The 17,618-nt window shown below is 43.6% G+C and overlaps 1 protein-coding gene across 1 annotated transcript in view; it reads left to right on the top strand.

The window, feature by feature from the left end:
- The window catches only part of RIN2 (Ras and Rab interactor 2), a 124,306-nt gene that overhangs the window by 63,952 nt on the left and 42,736 nt on the right, over positions 1 to 17,618 (top strand). The window lies entirely within an intron of this gene.

Here is a 17,618-nt window from a genome sequence, read left to right as displayed (position 1 = left end):
GGCCTTTCTCCTAGAACCTGTTACACCTGTTGGAAAGGTAAGTTTTCTTCCTTGACAAGACTGTGAGTTTCAGCCTGGGTCAGCAGAATGTGGGAGGATCACAGTAAACATTTGCTGACAGAATAAGCCATATCCAGCAGTAACTTAAACGAAAAAGCCAGCTGCCGTCGTCGATTCCAACTCCTGGTGACCCCACGTGTTGTAGAACAGAGCTGTGATCCATAGGGTTTTCAAGGCTGTGACTTTGCGGAAGCAGATCACGAGGACTTTCTTCCAAGGCACTTCTGTGTGGATTCAAACCACCAGCCTTTTGGTTTACAGCCAAGTGCTTAACCGCTTGCATCACCTGGGACTCCTGGCCCTTGAAAAATGTTCGGTGGTTATGTAAGTTTATCGTTCCTTCTTGTCCATGGTCTATTTCTAAGAACTGTAAGTGCACATTTCCACTAATTCTTGGATATCTGTCATTACCTGCCTGTTCACATTCTTTCTCAAAGAACGTCTGATGGGAAAACAGGATAGAGAAGCTCCTCGGCTTGCAGAGAGATTAGGTTCCGAAAGACAGTTGAAACCCATTTGTCCAAAATACCCAAGTGTCATAGTTTCCTAGTGCTACCATAACAGAAACACCACAGGTGGATTGCTTTAATGAAGAGAAATTTATTTTCTCACAGTTTAGGAGGCTACAAGTCCAAGTTCAGGGCACCGGCTCTAGGGAAAGATTTTCTCTCTGTTGGCTCTGGCGAAGATTCTTGTCTTTTCAGCTTGGTGATCTTCATGTGGCATGTCATCTCTCTTCTCCTATATGTGCTTCCTTGCTTCTGTGCCTAGTCTGCTCTTTTCCATCTCCAAAGTGCTTGGCTTAAAACGCACCCTACATTGTTATGACCTCATTAACATAACAAAGAAAACCTCTTCCCAAATGGGATTACATCCACAGATTGCTGTGGAGTGATTCCGGCTCATAGCGACTCTATAGGACAAAGCAGAACTGCTGGATAGGGTTTCCAAGGAGCGGCTTGTGGATTCGAACTGCCAGCCGTTTGGTTAGCAGCTGTAGCTCTTAACCACTGCACCACCAGAGCTCCATCCACAGATATAGGGGTTAAGATTTACAACATATGTTTTTGAAGGACATAATTCAATCCATAACACCAAGTAATATCATAAACACAGAGTTCCCTTGCTAGGTGGCGGCAGGCCAGGCTTTGGGGGACACAGCTCAGATCATTTTCAGAGGAGGTTCTGTGATGGTGATGGTGTTACAGTAGACATTTTTCTGTCGTGCCTGTTGAGGATGTTCAGCTATTGACTAGCTTGTTCCATTTCCCCCTAATCTTCTAAAGTGTTTCCTTTTCTCAAGCCACCACGAATGTTTTGAATATGGTTACAAGGAATTCTATGAGGCTTGACTAATTCTTTGCTGATATTGTAACCAAAGTAACAACAATTAAGTTCAACTTAAAGGAAGTATTTATATAGTAGATAGTCTTTGCTAAAATACCTAGACAGTGTAGCCTGAAGATTTTCACAACCTAAGGGAGGAAAGAATTTTAAACAAGTGAATATGATGGAATGGAATGAGGACATAATATAGGGGTATACCAGATGTTCCAGGAAACTCAAAGGTGGGGAAAGGAGCAGGTAATTTTAAGTAGGAGAGGTTTTAGAAAAGTTGTTTGACTGTTGACTTCAATCTTAAAGGATGTGTTAAGCAGAATTAAGAATGTCAAAAAGATCTGCTTGGTCTGTCTTAATTGGTGATATCTGTTATATTTTGGAAGGTTTATTTTTCTGATCATCAAAGTAAAACGTGTCTGTTGTAGAAAAGGCACAATGCAGGAAATAAAAACCACCATAAACCCACCCTTAGTATGGAACCACTTTTATTTGTTTGGTTGGTTGGTTGCTTTTTTGTATTTGTTTTGGTGTGTATCCTTCCCATGTTTTCCCATGTATTTAAATGATAGATCGTGCATGATTTTTAAATGAACTTTCTCCTGGGAAAGCACAGTGTGTCCTAGAGACTAACTGCATTTTGGTTGAAGGGTGTTGTTGTTGTTGTTAGGTGCCATTGAGTAGTTTTCAACTCATAGTGACCCTATGCGACAGAGTAGAACTGCCCCATAGGGTTTTCTAGGTAGTAATCTTTATGGGAGCAGATCACTAGGTTTTTTCTCCCGTGGAGCTGCTGGGTAGGTTCGTTCATATCTGAGTGCTTAACCATTGCACCACCAGGCTTCCATGGTTGAGGGGGTTGCACCTTCCAGTTTAATGGCTGGCTTTCACAGCAACATTAAACTTCAGCCCACAAATTTTAACAGTGACACACTCGAGAGTTAGCTGTAAATAAATGTCACCCCTCTGCAGCCTTTGTCTTCCTGCTGTATTGTATTCGTAGTTGATTCTGCCACAGAACTTCTGTTTAGTTAGAATTCAGTTGTGATTTAGGCAAGCTATGAAATAACACCAGTGTAGCCAGAAGCACTCAAATATTAAGAATTGCAAATTGCTTGCCTCCTTTCCACGAAGCAGTATGCTTGCCGTTCCTCTTGGGTCCAGAGAGCCACAGGACCAGACTGCAGAGCCCGCCTGGCTCTGTCCCGCCCTGTGTGATTGCCAGGGGCAACCAGGACAACAGTTGCTTTGTTTCTATTTCTTAATTTTACAGGAACAGATTATTGCCCTTGCCAGTGCTGACGCTGTATCTACCTTTTCATCTCTAGCTGGAGAGTCTGCTAGAGGAAGCTCACAAGCAAGGAAGCCGCCAAATCTTTCTTCCCTAGTGAAAATGAAGTGCCTCCCGAGGCGGACGTGCTTACATTCGCCTTTCAGGCAGTCCTCGATAGATAGAGCTTAACAGTCATTGAAGGTCCTAAAAGTTTGTCGCTAAAGCCCTCTTTTGGAGGTGACGTGCTTCTAGAAATCTTTCTGAGGAAGTTGTGGCCTCCTCCTTCTAACAGCAGTGGCCCTTTGCCGTGCAGGAACAAAATCCATGCCCCAAAACATCTAGTGATTCTTCCTTTCAGAGTTTAAGAGGACAAAAAAGGCCTCAGGAATTGAAAAATCATTTAGCATGATGTCTTAGTTATCTAGAGCTGCAATAACAGAAATGCCACAAGTAGATGGCTTTAACAAACAAAAGTTTATTCTCTCACAGTCTAAGAGGCTAGAAGTCCAAATTCAGGGTGCCAGCTCCAGGGGAATGCTTTCTTTCTGTCAGTTCTAGGGGAAGGTCCTTGTCATCAATCTTCCCCTGGAGTAGGTGCTTCTCCATGCAAGAACCTCGGATCCAAAGGACGGGCTCTGCTCCTGGTACTACTTTCTTGGTGGTATGAGGTCCCCCCATCTCTCCACTGGCTTCTCTCTTTTATATCTCAAAAGAGATTGACTTAAGACACAATCTAATCTTATAGATTGAGTCTTGCTCATTAACATAACTGCCTCTAATCCCACCTCTTAACTTCTTAGAGGTCAATTTACAACACATAGGAAAATCACACCAGATCACAAAATGGTGGACAATCACACAATACTGGGAATCATGGCCTAGCCAAGTTGACACATATTTTGGGGGAGCACAGTTCAATCCATGACATATGGTGTACAAAAGAGAGCAAGTTGGAAAATGGGGCTTGGGTCCAATTCTGTCCATTTCTAGCATTTTGACCTCAATAAGGAGATTAACTAGATGGCCTCTGATGTCCCTGGAAGCTCAGGGAAGTACGCAGTGGGTCTGATAAAAACAGCCCTTCTCCTAGACCTCTGCCCCACCACTTTACCACCTTGTGTGGAGTCCTGGTGGCTCAGGGGTTGAGAGCTCGGCTGCTTACCCAAAGGTCAGCAGTTCCAATCCACCAGCTGCTCCTTGGAAACCCTATGGGGCAGTTCTGTTCTATCCTATAGGGTCGCTATGAGTCAGAATCGACTGGACAGCAAAAGGTTTGGTGGTGGGTAAAAGATTTCCTCAGCTTACCCGGCAATTTCTCAGCTGTAAACTCTGAGTGTTAGGGTCTTGCATGTGCCCAGAATTAATTTGGGCCTCCCTTCTTCCTCAAAGTTAAATATTATACAGTAAGGTGGCTTGGTGGTGCAGTGGTTAAGCACTCGGCAGCTAACTGAAAAGTCAGCAGTCTGAAGCCACCAGCTGCTCTGCGGGAGAAAGATGCGGCAGTCAGCTACTTTAAAGATTAGTCTTGGAAACCCTTTGGGGCAGTTGCCTTGTCCTACAGGGTCACTATGAGTTGGAATTAACTCAACAGCAGTGGGTTTTTTTCTGAGGGATTTAATTCAGCATCAGAAATTGTAAAGAAATGTTTTCATGGCTGAAGATGCTACAGAATCATCGGACATCAACTACTAGGTATTTTTGAAATGAAAGGTTTTCTAGGAATTTTTTGTTTGCTGTGTGTTTATCAAAAAATTGGTCCTTATGCCAAAAATTTTTACCAGGTGGAAAAATTTCACCTTTGGTATGGGCTGTTGCCTTCCCTAACTCTCTCCGTAAGGGACCCCTTCTACTAACATTTCCCAGAAACCACCGACGGCCGCCCCCTCCTCCACTCAACCCTCCTCCACCTGATGCAGCATCCACCAAGCTGGCATCTTGGCCACTGTTCGGCGTTTGGAGTGTGTTTGTTGTCCTTTTGATACATGCACAAGGATTTACAGCTCCAAGAACAAGACTGTGGTGGCCACAGAATCGGAGTTCTGTCTGGTCTTAATGCTTAAGACAGCAGCCGCGCTGGCCCCTTCTAGCCGAAGCCTGGGTCCCCCCAGTAGTACCATGTCCTGGGTAGCATCTTTCTCGCCATTGCACCTGCTTCAGGCACCATCCTGTGAAAAGGCTTTGTCAGACTGGGCACAGCTGAAGCTGTACATGACAGAATAAGGAAGGGAGACACCCAGAGATGCCGGAGATCCACATGGAAATGTCCACACAAATTGTCAGAGAAGTAGCTGCTTTTCTTTCTTTTGTCCATCTAAGAGTTGAGGGTCCCAGTCAGGACTAGATCCCTGTGGCAGGTGGGAGAACTGTTCAGTTACAAGCACCCACCAAGTAACACCCAGGGATCTTCCTCCTGCAGACTCTGGGGTTCTTCTCCCTCCCCCAACTCATGGTAAATGCTGACAAAACTGGGGATTTTGTTTATAGGATTGTCTTTGTCAGTCCTAGAATGGAAACACATTACCCTGCTTTGTTATTGAATATTCAAAAATTAATTTTTGTTAAAATTTGTCAGTAAAATAAATAAATCCTGGAAATTCCACTGAACAGAATCTTTCCTCATAGTTCCAAATACATTGCAGATGCTTCTGATCAGAAGTTGTTTTTAGTTTCTATTTGTTTTAGTAATAAATTCTTTCCTTCAACAAAAATCCTTCTTTTTAAACACAGGGAAACGGATTAAATGACATGAAGTAACAGGCCAAGACCTCACTGTTTTGAAGAGCCAACACCAGGGCTTTAATTTAGGTGTGCAAATGCTTTTCCAACCAAACCACCGAGTATTGTGAGGCTGAGGGGGCTAGGAATGGGGCTGGCTCACTCAGACTGTGACGTGCCTTACAAAAAATAGCATCTTCATGAAAAGTAGCATGCTTGTTCACATGAGCAGGAAAATGGCTGGTTCTGATTCCAGATAAATGAGAACTCATTGGATAACAGAATGCTTAAGCCTGCATGGGTGTGTATGTGGGGTCTCCACTTGGGGTGTCTTCAGACCTCACTCAACGTGCCCACCTTACCCGATAGCAGCTTTCCGGCCAGTACCATCTGCTGGCCCTCCTGGTTGCTCCTGTGCTGGACCATCTGATTTTGTTGGAATCCTAAATCTCCATGCCAGTGAGGAAATAAGATAATACCCTATATTTGGGGACCCTGAGTGGAGCACTGTCTTAGTTATCTAGTGCTGCTGTAACAGAAATACCACAAGCAGATGGTTTTAGCAAAGAGAAGTTTATTTCCTTATGGTAAAGTAGGCTAAAAGTCCAAATTCAGGGCATCAGCTCCAGGGGAAGGCTTTCTCTCTCTGTCGGCTTTGTCTCTTCAGTGTTCCCCTGGACTAGGAGCTTCCCTGCGCAGGGACCCCAGGTCCAAAGGACGTGCTCTGCTCCTGGCTCTGCTTTCTTGGTGGTATGAGGTCCCCCACTCTCTGCTTGCTTCCCTTTCCTTTTATCTCTCGAGAGATAAAGGTGGTACAGGCCACACCCCAGGGAAACTCCCTTTACATTGGATCAGGGATGTGACCTTAGTAAGGGTATTATACAATCTTATCCTAATCCTCTTTAACATAAAATTACAGTCACAAAATGGAGGACAACCACACAATACTTGGAATCAGGGCCCAGCCAAATCGATACACACATTTTTTGGGGGATATAATTCAATCCATGACAAGCACTTATGGCCAATGTCCTGTGTCAGTGGGCCGAGAATTGCAGTTCTAGACTGAAACTGGCCAGTGACTTTGTACCGACCCGAAGCACACACCCCTTGCTGGTAGAGAGGAGGCTGTGGGGATCTCTGGGACGACGGCAGTTCAGGAGGAGTGAGGAGGGAACTTCTCTAAGTTCAGGTTTGTTCTTGTGGAAGGATTGGGGCTGCCTCCTGTCTTGCCCCAGGCCATGAGATGGCCAAAGGCCAGGAGGCTCCTGGGAGCTGTAGTGGTTTTTGCTGCTTTATTTCCTGATAAACAGAGACAAGTGGCCTTTGTCTCCTGAGACTGGGATTGAGCAGCTGGATTCTATTGTTGGTGTCTGGCTGAGGGAAGGCCAGAATTAGAGGCTGTGCACGAGGTCCCAGGGGGCCGTGGTGGATCAGTGGTAGAATTCTCACCTTCCATGCAGAAGACCCAGGTTCAATTCCCAGCCAGTGCACCTTATGCACAGCCACTACCCGTCTGTCAATGGAGGCTTGGGTGTTGCTATGATGCTGAACAGGTTTCAGCAGAGCTTCCAGATTAAGACAGACTAGGAAGAAAGGCCTGGCAATCTACTTCCAAAAATCAGGCAGTGAAAACCCTATGGATCACAGCCATCACATCCACACGGGGATGACCCAAGACTGTGCAGCATTTTGTTCGGTTGTGCATGGGATCGCCATGAGTCGGGCCAACTTGATGACAGCTGACAACGACACAGGAGCTCCAGAAAGAAGTTGGTAGAGATGCCCAGGGCCCACGTTCTCACTGCCCGCTGAGCGTCTCCTCATCCTCCCTCGGAGGGAATAAACCTCACTGTCTCACACCCCTTCCTGCCCATCCCCTGGGCAGCCTAGAGCAGGAGTTTCATTAGAGCCTGTCCTGGGCCAGGCCTAAAGAAGGACTGGGGTTGAAGCCAGGATAGAAGAGAGGTTAGGCCTGTGTACAAATAACTCTCATGCAGAGTAAAATGGATCAGTGCCCCAAAGCTGAATGGAGTAAGAAGATTTAGTGGGTCTAGCAGTTACTTGCAGCTGTGGGGATCAGGGAGGCAATGAGGCTTTGAGCTCAGTTTTGGAAACCCTGGTGGCGTAGTGGTTAAGAGCTTGGCTGCTAACCAAAAGGGCAGCAGTTTGAATCCACCAGGTGCTCCTTGGAAACCCTATGGGGCGGTTGTACTGTGTCCTATAGGGTCGCTATGAGTCGGAATCAACTCAATGGCAATGGGTTCGGTTTTGGGGCTTTTTTTTGTTTGTTTGTTTGTTTTGACAGATGAGCAGGAGCTAGATATGCAATGGGCATTCAGGAATAGCTTGGACTCAGGCAAAAAAGCAGGAAAGCTTGTGGAGGGGGCTGAGCAAAGCAAATAGATCCGATTTTGAGGATGATCTTCCCTCCCGAGTCCAAGAGAGGGGTTTGTAAATATAGGTACAGGAATACTATTTTTATGTTCTAATTCAAATTATTTTAGTGCAAATTTTAATCATCTATTGTGCCATAATGTTTTTCTTATTTATGTATTGTCTTTACTATTAATTTATATAATACTTTTCTTGGAGTCAGTGCATCTTTTTTCATAAATATATTTCTTAAAAAGTAAACTCAATATCTCTACCACAATTGGGAAATACATTAATTGTATGTAATAGTCAAAATAAGGACCCAATGACAAAAATTTAAGAAAAAATTGACCTTAAAAGCCATATCTCCATGTATCACCTGGGTATATGCACCAGTCTTTGGGGAAAATTGTCCGTATTTTGTAATCCTTTGAGAAGTTTAAAAACTAATCTGCCATGCTTGTTCCGTAAGTAGAGTTTTGGTTTGGTTTTGTTGTTGAGGTTCTTAGCTTTGTAGCAAGACTGCAGCTGTTACGTTAGAGAGACAAGTAGTACGATGACTCTGAAGCCATAATTAAGTCATAGGCAAGAGCAAAACTGAACCCTGGCCTCCGTGTTTGTTGTTATTTTTTTTGTTTTATTGACCAGGTTAGCATTCTATTTGTCTTGATAACCGTTTGTTAAGCACTTACCATGTAAACAAGGAAAACTATTAGCTTTCTTAAAAGCCTGGGAACCTTCTGGGAACCAGTGCTCAGGCTTCAGGAAATACGTGGAGTCTTCCCTCAGGGTTTCTTATAAGGGAGCACCTTGTTGGGAATCCAGGTGGGGCCTGGGAAGGTGGGACCTTGGTGGAGCCTGCCACTCACCCTTCAAAGCCCAGAGCTAAGGCAGTCTTTTCAGATTACTCAGCCTTCACTCAACACCAGCATTGGCCTGGGAAGGAGCAGGCAACTCAGGGACACCCCTTCCAAGAAGAAAGTTCACTTCACACCTTCGTAGAGCCTGATACAGGAGACCAAGGGTGGTGGCTGGGGCAAGGGGCTAGAGACTGGGGCAGAAGCTGTCTTTTAAGAGGTTGTGCTAATCCTTCCTATCGCTGGACCTCGTGCAGCCACCAGTGCAGGCTTGTGTGTTGCTCTGTGCTAAACAGGTTTCAGCAAAGCTTCTAGACGAAGACTGAGTAGGAAGAAAGGCCTGGTGATCTACTTCCAAAAATCCGTCAATGAAAAAACTCTATGTCCAATTCACAAAAGATTGTGAAGATGACACAGGACTGGGCAGCATTTTTCCTTCTGTTATGCCTGGGGTTGTCATGAGTTGGGGGCCAACTCAGCAGCAGCTAACAACAATAACAGCCAGCCCTGCTGACTAGTCATCTGAATGTCTCCACATGACTCGATTTATGGATCCCAGTTACTTTGTACGAGAAGCAAAGCACATCACCTTGCTAAAATATAAAGTTGGCTTTGGCCATGCTTTATGATCGGTAGATTACAAATGTACCTAATTGCAATGCGATACTATTTGTGCTAAGGTACACCCGCTCGCACGTGCAAACACTCGTACAAGGTGGCCAGAGAACCCTGGAACTTTGGAAGTGCCGTGTGACTCAGAGTCGCCAGCAACCTTATTCAGTTCCACAGAGACCTCACCATTCATTCTCTGGGAGGCTTTCAGAAGTTGTTAACTACACTAATCTCTTTGTAGTTGGAATATGATCTGACAGTCTGGTGTAGAAAGGAACATTTTTAGTGTATTTTAAATATTTAATCGAAACAACTTTTATCGTTTAAGAAATAGGGCACATTTTATCATACATGTTGATAAAAATTGCCCATTTAAAAAAATCTGATTGCTCAGCTGGATAAAGGTGTGTTTTTGACACTCATGGAGAAGTTTTGGTGGCGGCTTGCTTCTGTGTTTGTCTTGTCCACATGTCCTAACTCGGAGAGCGGAGCTGTCCAGGGCACAGCATCTGTGCTGAGACCAGGAGCCCCAGTGGCGGGGACCTGGAGGAATCTGGCGTTTTGCCTTGTATCTCGGCTTCTTGAATGACATTTTGCTTTACGACGGCGAAACTAGGGTTCTTGTGTCTACAAAGGTGTTGACTGTACTTACTACTTTGGTGATCTGTTTTCCTGCAGATACAACCTCACATCAAGTTTTCACATATTTCTCCTTGTTAACTGTTTATCTCGTGCATGGTAAAAGGACTAGATTGTGAAATCCAAGTCTGTACCTCAGATATGCTGTTTGGGAGGAATTTTGAGAGTGAGAGTTATGTACTGCAGAAGGGCCGGGAGGCCTTTCTGAGCGCACTGTTGTCTAGACCCTCGCCGTTAGGATGCCCACTGTCCTCTGGGGTTCTTGATTAGGACAAGAAAGAGTGTTATTTGGAAGCTCTGCTGCCAATCCTTTTTTTCTCTGAGATGAATTGGATTCTATCATTTTAAATAAAACTAGGTCTGGTCCTATATTACAGTGCACTTTCTGCAATCACCTGTTCTGGCACCTTCCCCAGACTAGCTCCTGGGAAGGGCACTGTCATTCCACACCCCTAAGAGCCTTACATCGGGCTTGATCAGAAGGCAGCTGGTGCTGGAGAGGCCTGCCCCACAGGAGTGAGCAGACTGTTCACTGGCCTGCTTCAGTGCAGCGAGACCAGGTTCTGTTGGCATGGGGTCAGGGGTTGGATGCTAGTTTTCCAGTAAGTGTTTGTTCTCTGCCTCTAGAAGTTCCTGACATTTGGGAGGCATCCTACTGTTTTCACATGTGGAATGCACTAAATCCACATCTGACCTTCGTCTCCCCATAATAGCAGGCCTACATGCTTGGCCATAGTAATTGCTTAAAAACACTAGTTGAATAAATAAGTGAATTTTATACTCATATAAACCTGGTGAATTGGTAGATATTATTACTTTTCTTCCAACTTATTTTTTTTAACATTTTATTTTGCTTTAGGTGAAAGTTTACACAGCAAATTAGTTTCCCATTCAAATTGTTACAAATTGTTCTGTAACATCGGTTGCAATGCCCACAATACGTCAACACTCTCCCCATTTCTACCCCGGGTTCCCCATTTCTATTTGTCCCATTTCCCTGCCCCTCCCTGCCTTCTTGTCGTTGCTTTTCGGCACATGTTGCCATTTTGGTCACGTATAGTTGATAGTTTTAAGGAGCACATTCCTCAAGGTGTTAACTGTTTATTTTATAGGACAGTCTATTGTTTGGCTGAAAGGTAACCTCCAGGAGTAGCTTCAGATCCAAGTCAGAAGGGTGTCTTAGGGCAATAGTCTTGGGGGTTCTTCCAGTTTCTATCAGGCCAGTAAGTCTGGTCTTTTTTATGAATTTTATTTCTGTTCTACATTTTAACCAGGACCTTCTATTGTGTTCCTGGTCCGAGTGGTCAGTAGTGGTAGCCGAATACCATCTAGTTTTTCTGGTCTTAAGCTAGAAGAGGCTGTGGTTCATGTGGGTCATTAGTCCTTTAAACTAGTTGCTTCCTTGAGTCTTTGGTTTCCTTCACTCTCCTTTGCTCGAGACCGGAAGAGACCAAGTGGTATCTTAGATGGCCACTCGAAAGCTTTTAAGATCTCAGACGCTACTTAACAGTCTAGGATGTAGAACATTATCTTTATGAACTACGTTATGCCAATTGACTTAGGGGTCCCCCGAGACTATTGTCCTTAGCCTTCAAGCCTGGTAACTCAGTCCTGCGAGGTGTTTGGTTATGTCTAAGAAGTTTCCATCACTGTGTCCCCTATGTGCTTTGTTATATATATGAATATACATGCAGCACACACAAATACGTATGTAGAAATATCCACAGCTATACCTATCTGTGCATGCGGGTGTGCTCCCATACGACCTCCCACACCTGTTTAGCATACATAGCTATCTGCCTTTGTATCCACTCACAAATCGTTGTTACTGTTGTTGCAAGATTTTATGTTATAGCATTTGCCGTAGATGCCTTTCATTCTTGCCTACCTCTCAGTGTCTTCCTTTGCCTTAGTCACATTGTGTTGACTTCCGCCATATTGTGTATTAACTTTCCCTTCACCAGAATTAACACTTGTCTACTATCTAGTTAGTGATTCTTCTTCCCTCTCCCACCCACCATCCCGGGTAACCATCAAGGAATATTTCTTTTGTGTGTAAACCTGTTCTTGACATTTTATAATATTGGTCTCATACAGTATTTGTCTTTTTGTGGTTGACTTATTTCACTCAGCAGAATGTCCTCCAGATTCATCCGTGTTGTGAGATGTTTCAAGGATTCGTCATTATTCTTTATCACTGAGTAGTAGTCCATTGTGTGTATGTACCACAGTTTGTTTATCCTTTCATCTGTTGGTGGACACTTAGGTCCGTCTTTTTGCTTTTGTGAATAATGCTACAATGAACATGGGATCTATACCTACGAGTGGGGTTGCAGGATCATATGGTATTTCTATTTCTAGCTTTTTAAGGAAGTGCCATAGTGTAGTTGTACCATTTTACAATCCCACCAGCAGGGAACAAGAGTTCCAGTCTCACCACAACCTCGCCAGCATTTGTTGTTTTCTGTTTTTTTGATCAGTGCCATTATTACATGAGTAAGATGGTATTTCATTGTAGCTTTGATTTGCATCTCTCTCATGGCTAATGATTGCAAGCATCTCTTCATGTGTTTGTTAGCTGCCCAAATGTCCTTTTTGGTGAAATGTCTGTTCATGTCCTTTGCCCAATTTTTAATTGGGTTGTTTGCCTTTTTGTTGTTGAGGTATTCAAGTTTTCTTTAAATTTTAGAGATTAGACCCTTGTGAGATATGTTGTTGCCAAATATTTTTTCCTAGTCTGTAGGTTGTCTTTTGACTCTTTTGGTGAAGTCATTGATGAGCATAAGTGTTTGATTTTTAGTAGACCCCAGTTATGTAGTTTATCTTCTGCTGTCTGTGCATTACTACTTATGTTGGGTACTCTATTTATGCCAAACATTAGGGTCTCTAGCTTTGTCCCTCTGTTTTTTTTCATGAGCTTTATAGTTTTAGGTTTAACATTAGGTCTTTGATCCATTATCTCTTCCCCGTGTAATAGACTTCAACCCTTTGTTGAAGATCAGCTGTCCATAGCTGGATAGATTTACTTCTGGGTTCTCAGTTCTGTTCTATTGGTCTATCCAACATATTGTTTTGAAAAGAATCTCTGAGTGGTGAAAATGGTTAGAGCACTCAGCCACTAACCGAAAGATTGCAGGTTCAAGTCCACCCAGAGCTGCCTCAGAGGAGAGGCCTGGACATCTACTTGTGAAAAATCAGCCATTGAAAATCCTATGGAGCACAATTCTACTCTGACACACCTGGGGTTGCCATGAGTCGAATCGACTCAATGGTAACTTTTAGTTTATTATTTTGAAAAATTCAAGCATTACAGAATAGTTGCAAGAATAGTGCAATGGATCTTACATACCCTTCAAAGAATGAGTGGTTTAAAGAGATAAGCAACTGTGATATAATCTACCAATTGTTGAAAATTCACCTAAATTCACCAGTTGTTAAAATTTTGCCACATCTGTTTTTCTGTACATATTTTTTCTTTCTTTTTTTTGGTTGGGGTGGTGGCGGAGAGTGGTTCCTAACAGCCTTTCACCTACTGGCATCAACATCTATTAATGATTCTTGCCTACATCAATTATTATACAGTGGTAGAAATTAACATATACCATTTAGAGATTAGAAAAATGAAGTTCAGGAAGGAACCTGACCAAGGGCCCACACGCCTGGCTGAGCCAGGAGAGGGGCACCATGCATCCAGCCCTGAGGCTGGCACTCCAGCCACTCCCGTGACCTGCCTTCATTGGAATCTCCTGGATTATACCACAGTTGCTTATCATTTATAAGCCACTCATTCTTTGTCCTTCCTCATGTTTGCATGCGGACATCTGTTTCAGAAATCACTAGTTTCTATTGATCTCGTCTTAGAGTTCCCTCCCTGGCAGCAGAACCTGAGACCTGGATTCTTGTGCAAGGGATTCATTGAGGGAGGGTGCCTAGGGGACGCCTGTAATGAAGTGAGGGATGCAGAATGGGGCAGGGGAGGAAAAACGCAAAGATGTGGACTCAGTTAGACTCCAGCCTCAGCCGGATCCCACAGGGAGCTCTGAAGCATGACAAGCACCCCAGAGTTGCCCCACCCTGTATCTGTACATCATTAGCAGTGGGTCTGTCCCCAGGGAGGGCAGTACTTTCCCAGGTACTTCCAAGAGAAGGGGGGCATCTGTGAGCTCATAGCAGCCAATACTCATGGCAGCCAGGGAATGGGTGTCTGGCTTGGTAAAAGGGATCTGGTTGGGGCACCAATAACTCCCAGTACAGGTTCAATATTTCATTTACTAGCCCTTCCCTGAAGGTTGTCCCTTATAAAAACCAGTTTGTTTTGTAATAATATGCTGTAAACCTCAAACAAATGGCTGACGGCAGACACAATGTTCTAGTTTACTGTGTCACTAATATTACGTGCAGAACTCTGCATTCAATAGATTTGACCTTCTATTTCTAAACCTGTTTTCAAAAGATTCTAAACAACCTAAATGCCTTTTAGTTCAGTCTTAAAACATTTCTTACTTTGAGGACAGAATCCTAAATGCTAAATACCATATATGGCAACCTGAAGGAGTTAACTTAGTCATTGGCAAAGACAAGGTCTAATTGATGGGTGCTCCTTTATGAAGCCCCATGAATCCCATTCACTGCCTTCCTGTTTGGGCCCTGGCTATTTTAGCTGAGGTCAGTTGGTTGTCAGAACAAAGGCTTTTTAACTTCTTGAAACAACCAAGGAGTCACAGGATGTGCCATTCTAAGGAAGGAAGAAGTGTCAACATATTTAGTCTTAGCACGCATGAGTGTCACGATTGTCGTGTTAGAGATTGTTGGTGGAATCTGGTATTGGCAAAACATTGCCAACCTGAGGTGGCAGAAATGAAATGTTTCTTTATTTAGGTTCCGATATGATTCTTTCAGTGGATTGTTACCCATCTCCTTCCTCCCCACTCCAAAAAAAAAAAAAAAAATTGGATTAGTTTGTTAGATATGCAGAAACTCTGGCACACACCAGACCTGCAGGATCTCTGGGGCTGAGACCAGGAACCCGGGTGAATCTTCCCCTGGCTTCAGTTGGGAAGCACTGATCCAGAGCAATAAGCTGTCTTGCTGGCTCAGTGGTTAAGCGCTTGGCTGCTAACCAAGAGGCAGGCGGTTCGAAACAGCCTCGCTCTGCAGGGGAAAGATGTGGCTGTCTGGTTCCATAAAGATTAAAACAAAACACCAAACCCATTTCTGTCAAGCTGATTCTGACTCATAGCAACCGTATAGGGCAGAGTAGAGTTGCCACATAGGGTTTCCAAGGAGTGGCTGGTGAATTCAAACTGTGCCAGCCTTTTGGTTAGCAGCCGAACTCTTAACCACTGTGCCACCTGGGCTACCCATAAAGATTACAGCCTTGGAAACCCTATGGGGTAGTTCTGCTCTGTCCTAAAGGGTCGCTGTGAGTTGGAATTGACTCAGTGGCAATGAGTTTGGCTTTGGTTTTGATCCAAAGCAGTGGCTGTCAAACTTGGCTGCCCTTTGGGATCACTGGGGAACTTTAAACGATTCTGATGCCTGAGTCCCTCCCCAGAGTCTGATTTATTTTATCTGTGGTGCAGTCTAGCCATCAAAGTCATTTTAATCTCCCCAAGTGATTTCAGTGGGCAGCCAAAGTTTAGAATCACAAGTCCAAAGTCTGCCCTTCTACCTTACATGAAAGGACTTTTAGCAGCAGCTTCATTTTGAAGAGTTTGTTCTTACAGCTGCAGATATTCACATCAGATACCTAGAGGCCCTGGAAAGGCATTTGCAGAGGAGAAACGGCCTTTTTGGCACAGATTCTTCCATCTGGAAACTTGCAGCAGACAGAAGGGAAAACTTTGACATATTTGAGAGGAAACAACAGATAAATCTTGAATGGAAGCATGAGATTCTTCAGCTCTGTAGAAAGTCAAGAAAGTAATGGGAGAAGACAGGATGGGTCTCTGGCCAGCCCACACAGTCATTGTGGGTGTTGTCACTGAGCGTGCACACTCAAAAATGACTCCCTGTGCTTGGCCTCTTCTGTACACAGTGCCACTGTTTATAGGTGGGGTCATCCCCATGGAAATATCACACTTCCTTTTTTTAATTTCCCCACTCTCTCCTTGTATTCGGTTTCATCCTCTGCCCTTCTCACTGCCAGAGACTTACTTCATCAAGGCCACACACTTGTGTTTCTATGGGTTGAGATGTTTGAACTCTCCCTGGACATGAATAATCAGGTGGGATGTCCTTGTTCACTGCTCCGGGACAGGTGCTGTGACCTGCTTGGTGAGATCCAGGCAGGGTGTGCATTCTGCCTGCAGGAGAGGGAAAGAGACACAGGAGTTCAATGGCCTCAGATTGGAATATCAGCCCTTTCGCTGATGCCAGGAGCACATCCTTGAGTGAGATACTTCATCGTCCCAGCCTCCTGATCTGCTTTTTTAAAGCTAGGATCATGGTACCTACTTTCAGGGCTGTTGCGAGAAGTAAATGAGAGAATGTTTGCAAAGGGCCTGGCATACAGCAGGCACCCATAGATATTATCCAGTATTCATGCTCTTGCTTGTTAACCACAAAGTGGGGGAACACTGGGCCTCATTTCATGGATATTTATAACTCTGGACAGCTCCGTAAGTTCTTGTCCTCATGTGTATGGTGCAGATTAAATACTTCCTGGGTGATGCAAACGGCAGAGTCGTCTTGAAAAAAAAGACCTGGCAATCTACTTCCAAAAAATTAGCCATTGAAAAACTTATGGAGCATAGTTCAATTCTAATGCACGTAGGGTCCCCATGAGTTGGAATTGACTCAACAGCAACTAGTATTGACTTGTTTTAACAGGGTTAGTGTTGACACTGAAGGTGATGAAGGAGGTCAATATGACTTTTTTTATTGAGATATAATTTCCATACTATGTAATTCATCCTTTTAAAGTGTACAATTCAGTGGTTTTAATATATTCGCAAAGTTATACAACCATCACCACTATCTAATTCCAGGACATTTACATCACCCCATAAAGAAACCCCATACCCTTTAAGCAGCCACTACCCACTACCCACCCTGAGCTCTAGGGAACTACTAATTTACTTTCTGTCTCTATGGATTTGCCTTTTCTGAACATTTCATATAAGTGGGATCATACAATATGTGGCTTTGTGCGTCTAGGTTCTTTCACTTAGTGTGATGTTTCCAACATTCATCCATGTTGTAGCATGTACTTTATTCCTTTTTATGGCCAAATAATATGTATTGTCTGGATGTACCACATTTTATTTACCCATTCATTAACTGATGAGTATTTGGGTTGTTTAACTTAAATTTTTGGCTATGATGAATAATGTCAATCTAATTTTATCAATAACTCAGCACTATTCCATTGTCAAGTTTTATTATAAATGATACTAGTAATAATTTAAAAAATGCTTAGATGTATGAGGAAAAATGAAATCCATTGCATTCAGATAACAAAATGACTGTGTGTATGTGTGAGTGTGGGATTTTGTCTTTGATGCCTGTAGAGCAGCCCATGGCCAAGCTCATGATACATGCTGTTTATTGTGCATTAAGGCTTTGTTAGGTTGCCATATATGGAATTTAGCATTTAGGATTCTGTCCTCAAAGTAAGAAATGTTTTAAGACCTAGCTAAAAGGCATTTAGGTTGTTTAGAATCTTCTGAAAACAGGTTTAGAAATAGAAGGTCAGATCCATTGACTGCAAAGTTCTGTGCTTAATATTAGAGACATAGAGTAAACAT

Source organism: Trichechus manatus, unplaced genomic scaffold (genome assembly GCF_000243295.1).
Source record: "Trichechus manatus latirostris isolate Lorelei unplaced genomic scaffold, TriManLat1.0 scaffold00042, whole genome shotgun sequence".
Lineage (NCBI taxonomy): Eukaryota > Metazoa > Chordata > Mammalia > Sirenia > Trichechidae > Trichechus > Trichechus manatus.
The sequence above is the reverse complement of the archived record's forward strand: the minus strand, read 5'-3'. Positions and strand labels throughout refer to the sequence as shown.